Source organism: Cupressus sempervirens, chromosome 5, assembly GCF_028749045.1.
Source record: "Cupressus sempervirens isolate cs-2001-9-10 chromosome 5, ASM2874904v1, whole genome shotgun sequence".
Lineage (NCBI taxonomy): Eukaryota > Viridiplantae > Streptophyta > Pinopsida > Cupressales > Cupressaceae > Cupressus > Cupressus sempervirens.
The window spans coordinates 201,842,213-201,861,665 of NC_143122.1; positions in this window are offsets into that span (position 1 = coordinate 201,842,213).

Below are 19,453 nucleotides of genomic sequence, written 5' to 3' on the forward strand. Positions count from 1 at the left end.
AGAGAATACTCAAGAAGTGTGAAGGAACCATGGGTCCAAGGTAAGGGTAGTCGATCATTTGTTGCATAAGTGTAGGTAATTGTCTCAAGTGGGATAGTGAGATCTTAGAACTAGATCCTAAAGTGAAAGAACGATGGTGATTAGAATTAGGATTTTGGGATGGAGTATTGAAGTGGCAAGCATTTGGTAGATTAATAAGCTGTGAGGATCCTAAGATGGATAAGTAGAAGGGTGCAACAAAGGGTGACTTTTCATTACCCCTACAATTACATGGGTGTGTGTTCCTATAAGTGGAGTTCATGGGGTATTCATCACCATTAGTAGGAGAGACAAATGCATAAGTAGCACCAATTTCAATAGCATCACCATAAGTGACACAATGCACCATAGAATTGTAGGGTTGAAACAAGGGTGTTTGTTGCCACAGGGTATCGAAAGAAGTTTGATAAACAATAAAGAGAAGGATAAGCCATTCAATGAATCAGAATAAGTGATCAATAAGTTATAAGTATGGATTTGAAGTTGTAAGATTAGTTATATGATAGGTGAATTTGATGTCATTAGATTTTCTAGATAGACAAATAGTTAATTGACCATTACTAGGTCTTGACGAGGAGCAATGTGAAGGTTTTTGTGATCAGGGTAAAGGTTGATCTATGCCTTGATCTTAGTGAGAAGAAGTTTTTTGAGTGGAAAGGAACAATTAGATGTGATAAGTTGTATCTCACAATCAATTAGATAAATTATCCATACTAACTAGGAAATTATGCAGGAGTTCTCAAGATGTAGCTTTGAAAGAGTTGCACGTTTTCCAACTCTTTTGCATTTTTACAATGTTGACTTTCGAACTTCTTGGAAAAATTTCCTAACATATCTAAATGGGAAAAATAACAGCACTTACATCTTGCATAGGCTTCCTTGGAACTTTTACATTGATTTGGCCACCTAGACCTAAATAAGATCTACATGAGAAACATTTACATTTTATGAGGGGAGACAAATATGAACGCAAAATCATATTTACTTGGTCTTGAAGTAAAAAATCAAGAATGCATCATGTTAATACCAACATATCACTATCCTCATAGCAAAATCTAATAATTTTATTGATTTGAAACAATCAAAATGTATGTATAAAGAAGCTTTCACATGTTGTTCCAAGGAATCAAACATGGTCTTGAAGATAAATACCTATATTTGCAAGCACAAGATTTCCTAATGCATCACTGTTTTTCTCAAATAAATCTTTAAATAAGATTCAAGTAATATTATTCAATAAGATTAATAATGGATCATAATGAAATATTGAAAAGTGCATTACCTTATTGTGATTCTCTTTGTTTCAATAATTATTTGATATTATCTACTTAATAGGCCAACCACGTGAAGGTGAAGGATCATTCCCCCTGCCGCCTCCCGCCTGCCCCCACTACCACTTAATATCACTCTATATTCCCTATTAACATCTAACATTCATTCATTCTTTCATCCATTGATAAAACATAACATTCCTTTACTATCACATAACATTCATCAACATTCATTAGCATTCTTTAACACATAATTATATCATTTTTTTACATTAAATCCACTTGTTAACAAATAATAAGATTACAATCATTTTTTTAGGTTAGGTAAAGACTAAGTGGATCATCATTTTCTTCATCATTTTCCCCTCTTCAGTTCTTGTGCCCTCTTCTCGTGATCTTTATATATTCTGATGTAAGAACATCTTGCATCACGAAAAAGGCACATGATCAAAATTATTATTTTAAAAATACTGGAGGAGAGAGAAAGTGGCAAAAGTTAGAAGAAAATAATTTCAAGATAAAAAAATAGAAAAAAGGAGAAAAAGAGGAATTTCTATTTTCAAGGTGTATAGGTGGCATAAATAGAAAAATAAGAAAATGGTTGTCATTTCATTTATCCAGGTGTATAGGTGGCATCTTAGAAGTTTGTGGAAGGTTCCTTAAATCATGCATTTAATATCTGTTGTGATCCACAAAAGAAATGTAATTTTCTAATTGAGCCACATGGTGGTGCTTAGTTGTATTTGGGTGGGAATTTAATATTTGATTTAAGGTAGTTGTATTTACCTTTTATCCCACATTGGTTGTGTTTGTTACATCTTTGATGGTACATGCCTATTTATGAAAGGCTTATGACCATTTGTAATCAAGCTCTTGTAGTGAAACTCTCATCGTCTAATCTCTTGTAAGCAAGCTTGGAAGTGAAAGATCTTAGTGTGTAAGATCTTGAGAGGAAGTTTCTTCTTGGTGAAGCTCTTCTTTGTGTAAATTCTCTTGGTGGAAGCTCTTGGTGTGAAGACTATTCTTGTCGAAGCTCTTATTTGGGAGTTCTCTTATCTTGAAGCATTTGTAAAATTCTTTTGGAAGAATTCATATCTATGATATCATCTTTTTGATGTTGTAAGGATTTTCAAGTATAATAAAAGAATGCTTTGTGAATCGTTTTGTCATCTCTTTATCTCCATATTATTGTGTTTTTGGTTGTGAGTTGGTAAGGGTGGATGTGCCCCTTCATCATATTCCTAGTCAAGTACTCACAATAAGGACACCTATGCAAAGGGAGGTCCACTGCAATAAGAGATGTATTAAATTCGTAAGATTTTTTTATATTATTGTTACAAATATTTCATTATTTAAATGAACATTATAGGGGTGCTCTTTACCTAATGGAGCCGGATCATCCTAAACATGTTTAACACCCTCTAACCTATAGAGTTAAAAAATAGAAGGTTAAATTAATCCACTTCTTGTAATTAAATTTGTTTAAATAAAAAATAATAGTTGTCCTCTTTACCTGATTGGGGCACATCACATTCTTGATGTTGTCTACCCAAATCATGCTCAAGTTGGTCATTATGGTTTATATGCTCAAAAATGAAAAGAAAAAAAGGTTACATTAATTACTACACCAATTTAATTAAATATGTTTAATTGTATTAATAATTACATAAATGTTTTTTTTAGCACATGAATACCTCTTGTATTGGGATCCAAACTATGACCACCATCATGTACAGGTTTTGTTACACCCATAGCATGTTGCATTCCAATCTCATGTGCATTGTTATCATTGCTTGATTATTATAAAAAATATATAGTCACTTTATGTTGGAAACTAACATTGAATAAATTATTGCTCAAGTATTCAATTTTAAATAAATTTGATTATTTTATTTACTTGAATGACAAATGCACCAGAATCTTGTGTTCCCATACCCAACCCTTTTAGGCATTCAACCATGGTTCCATACACGTCCCAAAATTTTCATGTCATCTTTTTTAGCCTCTCTATTGAACTCAGAGCCCAACATTTTTCTTTAAAATCATGAATTTTGATTTTTTTGTATAATGATTAAAAAAATTATTTGCAATTTTCTATTTTGATGTGATATATCATTTATTGTTACTTATAATTCATGTATAAATTTTCATTTAACCACTAGAGTCAAGTTTGTTGCCTGTGTTTTTGTAGTGTTTCCTTAGTTGGCTTTGATGTGTTGAGAAATTTATGAAAAGTTTGGAATATGATAGATTATATAAATATTAAAAGTGATTAGTACATAATCACTTTGTTAATAACATCGCATACCTTCTTCTAATTGGTGGTGTATGTCCCTTTTTCCTTTCAATTTTCTCCTTTGCATCTAAAATAAGGTATTTCCATTCCCTTTCTAGAATCATTGGGGGACACTCATACTTTTTGTTATTATCTAAATGTATCTTATATTGATCCATCACATACTTTACATATGTGCCAACTTTATGAAGGACTTAGCTTTTTTTGAATGTGTTATGTTCGAAAAACATAACCAAATGGTTTATGAGTTACTTTTTTTACCTGTTATCTTGCTAATTCCATTGTTATGTATGGTGGGCCTAAAGATATCAATGCAACTTCAATTAAATTTTTACAAAACCCATCATTGCCTATAAAAAAAAATCATGGGATCATTAGTCCAAAATGACTAATCAAGAAGTAAATTACAATTTGATATAAATAATCATAATTTTAAAGTACCTAGAACACTAACTTTCTTTATGGGAAGAAAATCTTCGGTCACCAAAAATGTGACCAAAAACATTCTCGTACTAGTAATGCAGGAAGATGCATGAAATGTTGTTATGATATTACCAATAGTGGCCTCTACATCCTCATGTACATGTCTTGCTCCAAAAAATGTTTCCATTGTGAAATGCTCCCAAGAAACAAATCTTAAACAAAAATAAATACATAAAAAGAGAGAGAGAACAAGAGGGATCTACCAACTCCAGGGCTAGTCTAATGTGAAAAATTTAACGTGTGCATGTTGCGTGTTGATGACCTTGCATTTGAAAATATAGATGGGGATGATGGGTTCAGATGAGGTGACATCTGCATAGGAACATCACTTGAAGAATAATGCAATAAATATATGAGAAAAAAAATTTAACAAAAGCACACAAACATGTAAAAAATGAGTTGGTGTATACATAGAATATGATCATCACCTAAACCACCAAGAGTACCTTGATCATGGCCACAACTAGCTTCATGAGGATACCAAAATTCTTGTAAAAATAACATGTACACATTTTAGTTCACAAGATAAAAGACTATAAAATTTATAAACCACTAATGAAGTTATGTTGTAATCAAAGATTCCATGGTCTACTCTCTGCATCAATTGTTTCACCCTCTCTTTTATTTAATCAAAGTGAGGGATTGTGTATGCCAAAGAAATACTTCGAGCATGAATTTTGTTGGTGTATTTTTTATCATTTCAACAAGGTTTGAGGAATATTCTATATCATCATCGAATAATAGTGTGTCCACCTCTGCATCATTTTTCTCAAGTACTACAATTATCTTTACTTGAACATGCATCTGTAACAAGACTATTAGTAACATTTGTACTGTAGGTTCCTAATGTTCTCAAGTACTTTAGGTGTCCTTCCCCAAAATTAGTTAATCTAAAACCCTAAAGAAAAAAACATATTAATATATCATTTTCCTTTTATCTAATAAGTACAATTACAATTAGGGTTACCTATTGGGTAGAAAGGCTTAGAGCTACATTCCTCTCCATGATATGTGTTAGATTTGTTTAGTGTTGTGATAAAAATTAAATTTACATAACTCACATGATACACTTGCTAGGGTTGGTAAACATTTCATTAGCTATGATTCAAGGTCTCGTATATTTTGACCACATTACAGTCAAAAGAACAATCCACAATGACCACCCAATCAACTAAATGAGACAAATTTTATAGTTTAGATAGGCATAAGATTTCCTTCTAACATAAGTGTACTACCTTCATTCCATAAACAAACCATCTTCAATAGATGATGCCCAATCATCAATTATAATTCCACAAACATAATAATAGATATCAAATGACTTTGTAATTAGATTCTGAAAATGGAAACAATAACTTCAATATGAGATAACTATAATCATTTGTACAATGGAAATTTCATCTCTAATACCAATCTACATACTCATTTTTGATTTTGTATCCTTATAATCATTGTGAATGTCTTTTTACATTGTTTCAATCCTTAACAAATAATAACCAAACTTTATTAACCCATGATGTAGGTATAGGATTGATTACTAAGAGGGAGAGGTGGGGGGGGGGGGGGGGGGGGGGGTGAATCAATAATCACAAATCTCAACAATTTATCCCTTATTCTTTTCTTTCACACAATTTACCAATTAGATCCAATTATACCTATAGTATTGTTATCAATTAAATAAATAATAAACTCAAGATGAACAAAATAAGCATCCACATAGTTATAACTACAAGATTTATCTTGTAAAAACCTAGTTAGGGTAAAAACCACAGTGTGAGAATGGTGCCCACAAATATACTACTCTTTTGGAATATGCTCCATTAGGAGCTTACCTAATCAAGGGTTACAAACACTGTTAAGTGTACCTTGTTACAAGATTTTCCTTTAGATCTGTTAGGATCTTTAATCTGTTAAGAGTAACCTTGATAAGTAGGAGATATTTTCCACAACAAGTCAAATTGTGATATTGCTATTAGGATTTAACTGTGTAGTTTTTGAGTCAATCTCATTGACCCATATATCATGAATAGTGATTCACACATGAATCCATCTCTCATGAGAATAAATGGAACACTTAATACTCATTAGATCTAGGTGATTCTCACAAAGGTGAAGCACTAGGACTTCCTGGGAGGTCACCCATCCTAGTACCACTCTAGCTCAAGTGTAGTTAACTACAAAGTTCCCTCCATGGTTAAACCCACTCTTCTTGCAACCCCATCTATCACTACTAATGATATATGGGTCAATGAGTTTGATTGAAAAATTACACAGTTAAATCCTAATAGCAATATCACAAAGAGTAACCTTGTTAAATGATTTTAATACTCTAATCTAAGAATGTCACCTTGTTAGAGGTTTTACAATAGACTAATTAAAGTCACCCTTCCAAGGGATTTAAACTGCTACAATGGTAAGAAAGTAACAACAATAAGAATGATTTGTAATTTGCAATGTCTTTCTATATCAAATCCAATGAAGCTCTTCAATATAACAATATACCATCCATTGTTCTCCTTCTTTCCTTCTCTGCTCTGATAGCTTTACTCCTATTCCAACCTCTATTCTCCTCTCTTTCCTTCTCTATTTCCCTGTCCATTTTTATGCTTCACAAAGCCTAAACCTAGATCTTAGGATCATAAAGGTATCTCTCTACTCATATAGAAAATTCTTGAATAGTCTTTCATTACTTCACCAATAATCCTCTTCTCTTTGATAGCCCAATAGGGTAACCCATTACGTAAACTGTTCCCATTTATCATTCCAGTTCTTACTCAATAAAGTGCTTCCCTTAATTGATTCTTAGTTCCTCCTTTATTTAACCAATAATCTTGTTAAAGATCTAGTAAAAACATGAAATAATATGTCAGCCTTTGACATCAATGAAAAACAATATACTTGATGAATCATATAATTAATAACTTTCTTGATGTAATCGACAACTAGTGAATTAGTTATGCAAACAATCTTCGCCTTTGGAATCGATGGAAAACCAATAAGCAATGTAGTCTTGTGCAAAATAACTAATCACCCCCATTGAATATGATTCTCTTTAGCTCACCATCTCAGACTCTTCAACACTTTTTCTTATGTCTACTCCAAACTTTTCCTTTACCCCTTATTTTATTTTAATAACTACACTTATCCCCTTTGACAACAATATCAAAGGATTCATACCTTTTTAAGCTTACTTTTGTTTTGATATCATGTAATTTTATTTTCCTCAATACTCCGCTCTTGAGCATCACCTATTGTCATCATTCCATGCAAAACACATTTTGTTAGTTTTGTCATGAACTAATGCACACTGCATCTTCTTAGTTGACTTTCAATAGGGGTAGAATCCCTAGCTTACTATGCAAGTGCGGAAAGCTCTCTCTTGGTAGTGGCTTGGTAAATATATTAGAAACTTGCTCCTTGGTTGAAATGTATTCCAGTCCAACTTCTTTATTTTGTACTTTCTCTCTCAAAAAATGATTCTTTATTTCTATGTGTTTGGTTTTTAAGTGCATTGCTAGATTCTTGGATATGTTGCTAGCACTAGTGTTGTCACAATGTATAACAACATGTTCTTCAATTTGTTCTTGTATTCCTTCCAAAAAAAATTCATCCATACAACCTATTGACAAATAATTGCAACTATCACATACTTTGCTTCTGCAGTTGATTGTGATATACAATTTTCTTCTTGCTAATCCATGCAACTAGTCTTTCTCCAAGAAAAATCCCCCATCGCTTGTGCTCTTCCTATCATCAATATTGCCTCTCCATTCTGTATCTGTATAAGATTTCAAATCAAAATCTCCTTCCTTTTCATACCATAAACCAAAATCTTGAGTACCTTTGAGATATCAATATATCCATTTAACTATTGTAAAATGTGACTCCTTGGGTTGTGATGAAAATATTGCAATAATCCCTACAACTTGAGCTATGTCTGGTTTTGTGTGAACAACACATTGTAGCTCCCAATCATCAATCTATACAAGGTTTAATTCACTTCTTTGGATTCATCTTCTCTAGATAATTTATAACTAGTAGCCATTAGTGTACTGACAGGTTTAGATTATTCCATTCCAAATGTCTTCAATATTTCTTTTATGTATTTTGGTCAAGGAATGTAGATACCCTTTTTCATTTGTTGTACCTCAAGTCTAATTAAAAAATTTATTTCTCCAATCATAGATATTTCAAATTCATTCCTCATCTCTTTTGCAAATGACCTTCTTAATTCATCATCTCCTCCAAATATTATGTCATCCACAAAGATTTCAGCAATTAAAACTCTGTTTTGACTTTCAATCTTGAAATACATATTCCAGTTATCACTTGTTTTAACAAATCCTATTACAATCAAATAAGTGTGTAGTCTCTCATACCATGCTCATAGTGCTTTTTTTAATCCATATAAATCTTTCTGTAATATACATACCAGATCTTTTCCTTCTTTTGTAGAAAAACCTTCTGGTTGCTTGATGCATACTTCTTCCTCCAATACTCCTTTTAGAAATGTTGACTTGACATCCATTTGATAGACTTTGAGTCCTTTATAGGTTGCATATGTGTGTAATATTCTTACTCCTTCAAGTTTGGCTACTAGGGAAAATGTTTCTCCATAGTCCAACCCTTCTTCATGTGTGTATAATTTGTAAACCAATCTCTCTTTGTTTCTAATCACTTCATCACTTTCATTAAACTTATTCCTAAATACCCACTTATTTAGAATCACATTTTTGTCCTTGGGTCTAGGAACTGGTGACCAAGTTCTATTTTTCTCTATTTGATCAAGTTCTTCCTTCATAGCTAATTTCTAATCCTCATCTTTCAGAAAATCTTTCACCATTTTTGGTTCTATCTCCATATCAAACATGTAGAATTTCCTTCTCTTAGCTAACTTCTATTTAATACTTCTTTATTTCTATCTCTGATTACATATGATAGACTGCAATTGATTCTTATCCTCTTTGGTGTAATAGGTGTTGTGTTTGAATTTTGTTCCTTGATTTGATCTTATTTAGGTGTTTTCAGTAGAATGTTTTCGATTCTTGTATTTGTTTGTTGCATGCTTTTTTTCTCATTTTCAAAATATATCAACTCATTATATTCTTTAGGTTTTCTTCTACCGTATTCCTCATTTTGTTCAAATAATTCATCTATTTTTACATTTGCACCCTCAATGATTTTGTTTGTCTTCAAATTTAGACATTTTAATGCTTTTCTTTTGGTTGAGTAACCCAAAAATATTCCTTCTTCACTTTTGGTGTCAAACTTTCCATTCTATTTATCTTTCTCTATGTAGCGCTTACTACCAAATACTCTAAAATAACTTACATTTGGTGTTCTTCCATACCAAATCTCATAAGGGGTCTTATTTACTACTTTCCCAATTTGTACTTGATTAAGAGTATAGATTGTTATACTGATAGCTTCTCTCCATACTTTGTGTCACACATTGTTCTGACTTAACAATGTTCTTTCACATCCAACTATGGATCTATCCCTCCTTTTTGCAATACCATTTTGTTGGGGTTGTTCTTGGTGTTGTCACTTGTCTTTTGATTCTATTTTCTCCACAATACTGATTAAATTCATTTGATGTAAACTCGTCTACTCTATTTTATATGAGACACTTCAAGGTTCTTCTAGTTTCTTTTTCTACTCTAACTTTGTACTTTATGAGCATTTTAAATGCGTATGATTTTTCTCTCAAAAACATAACTAACATCATCCTTGAATAGTCATCAACAAAAGGTATAAATTTGTTTATCTCCATGATAGTTCTCTGAACCAGTAGGGCCACACAGATATTTGTGAACTAGGTTTAACAAACATTTTATTCTTGAAAAGCTTGAACAAATCATCTTTCCAAATAGACATTCCTTTCAAACAACATTCTCCAGCTTGTTTACTATCAACAATCCTCTTATACTTTTCTTCTTACTTAATTTTTCTAGACTGTCAAAATTTATATGACATAGTCTCTTGTGCCATAACCAGCCTTCTTCAACTTTAGCAATCTAGCACTATCCTAGTGATGTGTGCAAATTGAAGAGGTTGCCTCTTGTCTATTCACCGATAGCAAGTAGTCTTCCATTCTTTTCAAATATTTCCCATTTCTCATTACTAAACTCAAATGTAAAGCCTTTACCATTCAATTGTGAAACACTCAAAAGATTATAGTATAAATCATTATCCTAGTAAACTTCATCACATACAATACCATTAGTTAGATTAATTGTACATTTTCCTTTGATCATGTAGGGTGGCCCATTTCCAAATTCCATTAATCCTCCAGTGCATAGTTCCATGGTTGAAAATTTATCTTTGTCTCCAGTCATATAACATGTGCATCCATTTTCAATGATCTAATCATTATTTTTGTTTAGTTGTGATATTAACGCCTTTTGTTCTTCGATAACTTCTTTTTGGTAGTTGATTCTTCTTTTACGATAACAAAGACTATCTCCTCATCATCTTCATATGCATCATCTTCATTGTCTTCATCCTCGACTATATAACATGATTTCTTTCCTTTTTATCCAAAGTGTCTTTTCTTCTCATACTATTTCATCTTTTCTTCACTTTTCCCCTTTGGTTTGTTAGGACATCTTTCAGCAAAGTTCTTCACATGCATCATCTTCATTGTCTTCATCCTCAACTATATAACATAATTTCTTTCCTTTCTATCCAAAGTGTTTTTTCTTCTCATACTATTTCATCTTTTCTTCACTTTTCTCCTTTGGTTTGTTAAGACATCTTTGTGCAAAGTGACCATTTTTCTATAATTTCAATATGTAATGGAACTCTTTCCTTTGTATATACCATTTCCTTTGGGAAATATTTTTGTAGTCAGGGCTTCCATCTCTTATAGTTCTTTTTCTTCTGTTGCTAGGCCTTCATATTCTCCATTGTTAGGAATAAGGTGTCTCAACCTTGGATAATTCCCATTCTTATTATTTGTTTTGTAAAATGTATTTCTTGCAAATAATGTTGATGTGTCGGCATGTTGAATTGTGTATACGGAGATCATCGCTAAAACGGTTATGACGGATTCCTATGACACATAAGAGCTATGTTAGGAAGATTCAATGATAGGTGAAGACATGTGGCAACTAATAAATTTGAGTACTATAAAACTCTAATACAGTTATCTTTGGGAGTAGCCCTAAAGTGAAGTGCATGTTATAAGCATTTTTAGGGTTACGAAGAGGTGGTATGCGAAAAAGTGTATTGTTGGTACTGTGAGTTTCTACTAGTGTCTTATGTTTTCATTGTTGAACTTGCATTGCAAGTGTATTGTAACCTTGTGTTGAAGATAATACATTGTGCAGGTTCTAGAGGGGTGGGGTTGTTTTACCGAAAGGTTTTTCCCCACCAAAAAATCTTTGTGTTATGTGTTTCTTTCTTTATCTATTTTCTTTATGCTTGGTTTGCTGAAATATTGTTGTTTACATGATATTGAATTTGTAAGTGTAAAAGATTTTAATAGGATTTGCACCATACTTCTCTTAAGATATTAGTGTAGGAAGTTGTTTCCGCACCTGAGTTTCCTTACATCCATCATCAACAAATCTTCTTCTTTAGTGCATATCTTCAATTGTTGAAGCTTGAAATGCAATTACATCATTTTTTGACTATTGTTGTAATTTCTTAGCTCAAATATTGTTAGCTTACCAATACGTGAATCAATGGTAATCTTACTTTTATCAATATTTCTTAATTCGTGTATAGATGAAACTCTAATTGCATATTGGTTAGGTAAATTTCTCACCATCTTACTTATAACTTCACTTTCTTCAAGAGTACCTCCAAATCCTTTGGTTGCATCAACAATTTCTTTGATTTTTGTTCCATATTGTGCAATAGTCTCATTCTTGTTCATTTTCATTGCATCTAGTCTTCTTTCAAGTCCTTCTACTTTGGATTTCAGAACATGTGTATCCAAACCATGTAATTTTAACAATTTATCCCACATTATTTATGATGTCGTCAGACCCTAAATATCAACATACTCTGAGTTCTTTAAAGCATTAGCCAGTTCTATCATTACTATTTTGTGTAATACCTTTGTCTTCTTCTACACATCATCAATTTGTCTAATAGGTTATGTATATTCTATGGTAAGAAAGTATTTGACATTATCTCCAAGTCTTGATAAGTGCATTTTCATCTTACTTGCCCACATTCCAAAATCATCTTCATACTTGTTAAACTTTGGCGCTTCCTTCTTGTACATCTTGAGATCTTTTCCCAAAGTAGTTACACTTCTAATTTAGGGACCAAATCTTTTATACCAATTTTAGGTATAGGATTGATTATTGGAGGGGGGGGGGGGGGTGTTGGTGGTGAATCAATAATCACCATAATTAACAATCTCTCCTTTATTCTTTTCTTTTACACATTTTACCAATAAGATCCAGTTATACTTATAGTGTTGTTATTGATTAAATAAATACTAAACTTAAAATAAACAATATAACCATCCACATAGTTATAACTCCAAGGTTTATCTCATGGAAACTTGATAAGGGTGAAAACCACGGTGTGAGAATGGTGCTCACAAATATAACACTCTTCTGGAATACATTGTGTTAGGAGATTACCTGATTAAGGGTCACAAACACTGTTGAGTGTACCTTGTTACATGATTTTCCTTTAGATCTATTAGGATCTTTACTCTGCTAGGAGTAACCTTGTGAAAGGATTTCAACACTCTAATCTAAGAATTTCACCTTGTTAGAGGTTTTACAATAGGCTAATTAAGTTCACCCTCCCAAGCGATTTAAACGGCTACAATGCTAAGAAAATTACTAAAATAAGAATGATTTGTAATTTGCACTACCTTTCTATATCATATCCAATGAAGCTCTTGAATATAACAACATACCATTCACTATTCTCCTTCTTTCCTTCTCTACTCTGATCATGTTCAACCACTATTCTCATCTCTCTCCTTCTCTATTTTCTTGTCCTTTTTTATGCTTCAAAAAATGGAAACCTTGATATTAGGATCACAAAGACATCTCACTACTCCTGTAGAAAATTCTCAAATAAGGTTCTTCCCTTAATTGCTTGATGGTTCCTCCTTGCTTTAACCAATAGTCTTGCTAAAGATATAGTAACAACATGAAATAATATGTCAATCATTTGACATCATAAATAATATAATTCATATCTTTCCTTATGTCATCAATAACTTGTGCATTGGTTATGCCAACACATAGGTCATGGTTATCCAATCAAACACCTTGACCACTATAAAAAACTCAAGAAAATCAATTTAGTAGTCAACTAGGGCTTCAAATTTCTTGTACATACCATAACCATTTGATGTGAAATAAAATAAATTCAAAGATACTATAAGTCTACTCTCAACTTCCAAAGTTTCATAATTTTCTAATGGTTACAAATAGAGTTATAAGAAAACCCTTGTATGTAACTCCTAAACTGAGGGTTTCATAGAAGTTCTTTACAAAATCTAATGGACCTCTTGTTATGGGTTACAAACAAGCACCAAAATTTGTTCACAATAGAGCTATTTTATAATTAAAAATAAATAAAATTGGAACTTATTTAATCCATTTATCACATGAAAAGTAATCAAGAACATACAAAAATTTGACAGAGTTAAAATATCCACTTACATATTTTGATTCTTAATTGAATCCCTACCAAAAATACAGTAAAAAATCTTCGGATTGATGGTATAAAAATGTATACCTCTCCTTTCTACTCACTTCATGATCATCACACGATCCTTTACATACAACATGCATAGAAGTGCACTTGACTGAACATCAATCTTGTAGACAACTTGATGATAATTAGAGGTACATTGGATTTGATTGATACACACAATCTCTCACTAACTCACCATATCCAACCTCAACTATCACACACCCTTTTATGATGTATTTGACATTTATAGACTCGTCTAACTACTCTTGGACCTAATAATGTCAACCCTTAGTGCATCTTTGTGCAATATTTGTAAAATTGTCTGATTAGCAGATTTTTCATGTAACATTTGCACCTTTACATTTAATGCCTTCACAACTTTGAATAAATCACCTAGAAACATCAAAATGAACATTTTATGACCCTTTACAACCTTGGTACCATTTCATGGTTTATTTTACATCTTTTGACCTTATCGACCTAATTAGGACCTAGTTGACAACATGAGCAACCTTTTCACAATTATGACTAAAATGACATATAACCTTACATCTTTTTTCCAACATAATCATTACAACTTTATTGCATAATGAATGAACTTATTACGTCAAATCATCTCAATTTTTTACATTTTGATTATTGACCTCCTGTGTGTACCATAGGTGCTTCTGTACCATTGGGTCTTCCACACTTAAAAACTTTGAGCACCATAAAAAATATTATATTCCCTATTACATTCCAAAGTCTGCAAGAAAGAAGATAGGGATATACAATCCTATAGTAATTAGCATTGGCTTCTATGGGAAACCACCTATATGAGAAAATGCCAAACTGACTATTTTTTTGTAGTAAATGAAATTTAAAATATTTCTATATTGGTTGTATATAAGGAAAACATCTTTATGTCTATCTTTTCTCCAATCATGTTATAATATATTATTGTCTACTAACATTCATTGCATTTGACTAGGACCCTAAGTTTTTTACTCACTTATAGAAAGACTTGTGACAGAGATTATATAATCAACTAGATCAATCCACAAATTATCATTAAGAGATAAATAACAAAATGGAGGAGATCAATTGTACACTAGCCAATGGTGCACACCCACTATTCAAGGTAGTAAGATCTACAAAATGGTACATATTTAGCATCTCTAAATTTAGTGTCCATGATTTACCAAAGACATGATAGGGACAATCCACTATCAAATGCAAACCTTTAAAGAACCTTGTGTAGGTGTGAACACTACTTTGTGATAAATTGTAATCCTCTACAACATCTCATATAATAGATCAAGCATTTTCAATATGAAATGTCACAATGCAACCATCAACAACTCTTCACATGAAAATTGCCAAAATTCACAAGCTTTAGTCATAAATGAATATCATGATTGGTGTCAAATGTTGGGGAGAGATATAGGAAATAAAATACTAGTGGAAATGGTGATATTTTTAGTGAATATTCAACACTCATACATTAGCATAAAATGTGAATTTGTCACTAATCTACTACATAACATACATGAAAGTTTAACTCAAGAAAAGAAATATCTTTTTCATCTCAATTTCAAACTCTATTATCCATGTGTTACTAAATATTGTAGTAAAACAAGGATACATTTAGTACCTAATAGGGATTTGAAAATGAAAATAACCAAGGAAGGCTAGAAGTCTGGATGTGGAGTTACAAATGGTATAGAAAATGCCCAAAGAATCAAAATAATAAGTGAAGGAAGATATCACAATACATTGCATATTTATTTATCTCATAAATGACTTCTAATAGACAAGATGCATCCTCAATACATACATGAGGGTATTAGGTACAAAAATGTGAGATTCTAAACCATTTCTTATAGTATGGTAATGGATTGCCTAACTTTATTTCAGCTCTAACATGTTCCCACATGCCCTCAGCAAAAGAAAAAATGTGAAATGGTTTGGAAATGGTCTAGCCCAATTTTGTTGTAGAGTGAAAGGGCTTCCTTTCTCTAGTTCTATTTTTATTAATGCATTACACAAAGAAAGGAGTAGATAATAGATTAAATTAAAATTTAGGCATGCAATAGGTAAACTCAAGTATGCATACATTGGATCATACATTAGAACAAGTATGTAGGTGTGCACAAACTGGATCATAATTTAGGCGAGTAGACATTAGACCATACATTCAAACAAGTATGTAAAGAGTATGATTACTATGTGCATACTTGATTAAAATCCAAGACACTTGATATTGCTCCACAAAAGGCATTGTACAAAATTTTACCACTACTCTTCTAATATTGATCTCATGTATAATATAAATATTGTTGTTTCTTTCTTTTTTAAATATTGCTCGTGTTGTCTCATTTTTTTAAAATATTGCCCATGTCCATTGAATTTCTAATGAGCTTACCTATCATTAGAATTCTGACAAACATGAGTAACATTTTTTTTTTAAAATGATAATTTGATACAAATTACCTTGTAAAATGTGACAAAGCAAAACAAATCCCATACTTTGTCATAATTTTTTGTCAAAAATTAACCCCAAAATTACTAGTGAGATGTCCTTTCCTAATAACAATAAATGTTATAGAACTAAATTATGATTGAACAAATAGATATATTTATAATCCCAAGTACATGTTTGTACACATTTTAATGGAACCACCTAACTCTATATACCCATTTATGTACATACATACATTTGCACATACATGTATATGCACACGTAAATTACACATACATATACATATAATAACATTGCTTCTTTTCAATTTGAAAAATAGCTTTGAAATTCATTTAATGTATTGCTTATTTTTAATTTGTACACACATCAAACTGAGAAGAACCCAACAAACTCATGACTATGTATAACACCACAAAAGGTATGTTGTGTGTATTACATAATTTAGCTAATGATAGCAGTCATTGACTCTGTGGTAAATGTCTATTCCATATGCTACCTTGAGTATAAAGACCATTGCATTATTTCATTATTTATGCCAAGTCATCGTTTGTGTGTAGTATAAGTAGCTCGTATATTTCTCCTTGAACTCAACCTACACATGGGTCCATTTATAAAAGTGTGACTATCCTCAAATTTCAACCTTTATTTGACACATTATATAATGTAGCCATTTTTCCTTACCTTTTCATTATCATTGCAAAATTTTTTGTTAAAGTTCAATACATACTTTGTGTGGAATAATAGATCCATCAAGTAGGCTATACAATAAAAAGCTTTTATTTTCCTACTATGAAGAATTATCTCTATCAAATTTGAAAATGAATGTTGTGCAATCAAAAGTTGTCAATTGGACACACTATTATAAGTAAGCTTTTAAACCAAACTGTGTCAAAATCAATCAATTAACTCTAGAATACACCTTTACTCAATGTACTATATGTTAACTATATGTAAGTCTAAAGTGGGTAGCTCTTATCATTCCTCAAATTAGAGGAAGCTATTCAATCCCACCTATCTCTACCATTCTTTTTGAACTATCTATATTGTAAGAACCATAAAGTAGATACCTTTCATCTTTCCTCAACTTAGAGGAATGTATTCAAGACAAACTATCTCTACCTTTCTTTCTACCATTTATATTTTACTACATGAAACATTAAAATGTGTAAAATCATTTTATTTTTCTTACAAGATATGTGTGTGTGTGTGTTTGTATAACTTTTCTTTTATCACTTTCATGCCCTAAGAACTAGTTGTTACACTTCATTAAGAATGGAAGCATTTTAAATAGCTTATCCAACTTATTGAGGACTTGGATGGATAACCCTTAATTTGTGCTCTTGTACTATAGAACAATTGTAACATGTTAGACACCAATTAATTGTCTTATGTTTATGTATATTCCTGGCATTCGTCTTAGCATGGTCAAGCATACAAAAGAGCATGAGTATTAGAGGTATGTATGTTTTATTTTAAATATTTGGCTCCATTTCCATATATGTTTATGGTGCTATGTAACATAAAAAAAAATAATGCAACATCTCAATTTCATGTATAATACTAATTTTTTTAGATTAAGGTAAAAATAGGTTTTGAAGGGACCCAAAACCCTTAATAGAAAAGCAAAAGATAATCTAGTAAGCACAAATAGGTTTCACAAGGACCTCAAACCTGTAGTTTAAAAGTTACAAAATCAAGTTTTAGAGGGACCCAAAACCACAAAATAAGACCATAAAATGAAACCAAGTTTTAAAAGGACCTAGAACCTAGTTTTTAAACAAAATGAACAAAAACCAAATTAAAAAACCTAGACCAGAGACCAGTTACCGGGACCGCCACCAGAACAAGGACCAGTTACTAGAAACACCACTAGCTACTATTACAACTCTTTGATCATTTTCACCACCTCTTTTCCCGCCTCCATAGTGCTTTGGATGGTATCAGTAGTAGATCCCCCAGTTACCTCGACTGCCTTCTTTCTTGAGTTCTATCTTGTTCTTTTACTTGGACCACCAAGAGACATGATTTCTTCATTATTTCTCATCTCTAAGCTTGTAGCAGTTGCACAGATGTTGGAAGTAACCTGCTGCATTTTATTGCCACTCTCTTTGATCAAGAGATGAAGTTTGTGTTCATATTCCTTTAATTTATCCAATATATTACAACTTGAACTTCCATCTAAGTGATCTTTGCTCGATCGGCTTCCGAGTCCTGCTGCATCTTTCCCACTTTTCTTTTCAAATTCATTAACTCATTATACATGCAGGAGTCACCTTGAAGAGAGGAATCAACCTTAAGCTTAGCAGTATGCAGGAAAGAAAGCATAGTGTCCTTACTAGTAGATTCATCCTTCTCCTTCCCCATTTCTTCCTTACCAATAGACTCATCCTTCTCTTTCCTTGTATCTTCCTCTACGTTCATAGATCCTTTCCAATAAGGTCTTCCTTTTCCTTTGTCATTTCTCTTTTTTCATCCCTCACTCTCTGGGTATGCTCACTCTGATTTCTATCCTCTTCTCCAACATTATCTGACCCTGTGTTTTTATCATTTCTTTCATCAGTCTCATCCTTACCAGTCTCACCATTGCTATCAGGGTAACCCTCCAAGCTTGAACTAAAATTTCCAACATTCATATTCTCCTCCTCCTCTATATTCTTTTCATCATTATTATCTTAATTTTCAGACTCAGTAATCTCCTCCGCATTTTTCTAAGGAGTTTCTTGCTTCAGACTCCTCCTTCTCACACTAACCCCTTCCTCACCCTTACTCTTCCTAGAGTAGGTTTCACTAATAGAGACCTTCTTTTTCTCAGAGGGAGGGGAAGAAATAATAGCCTTGTTCTTACAGTAATTCTCAATTAAAAGGATTAACCCTTCATGTAAAATTGGATGAGACTCTTATTTTCTATGGGCTTGAAGACTTTGGAGCAAAGAAAATCTTAGATAAAAAGGAAATGAGATCTTATCCTTATACCGAAAATGATTTAGGAACACAAAATGAAATTTATGAACACGCATAGCCCTACCATCTAAAATAAAATACTCACAGATGTAAGAGAAAATGTCTTGCCAGATAAGCTTAATTTGACCCAACTCCTAAAAGTCACCATTCTTCTCCAGATTGTTTTCCTCCTCATCTATTTTTGGAAATTTCTTAAATGCAGCATTGGAAGTACTTGTTTCCTTATTGAATTTTATGTCCTCCTTAGGCAAGCCCATCACCTTG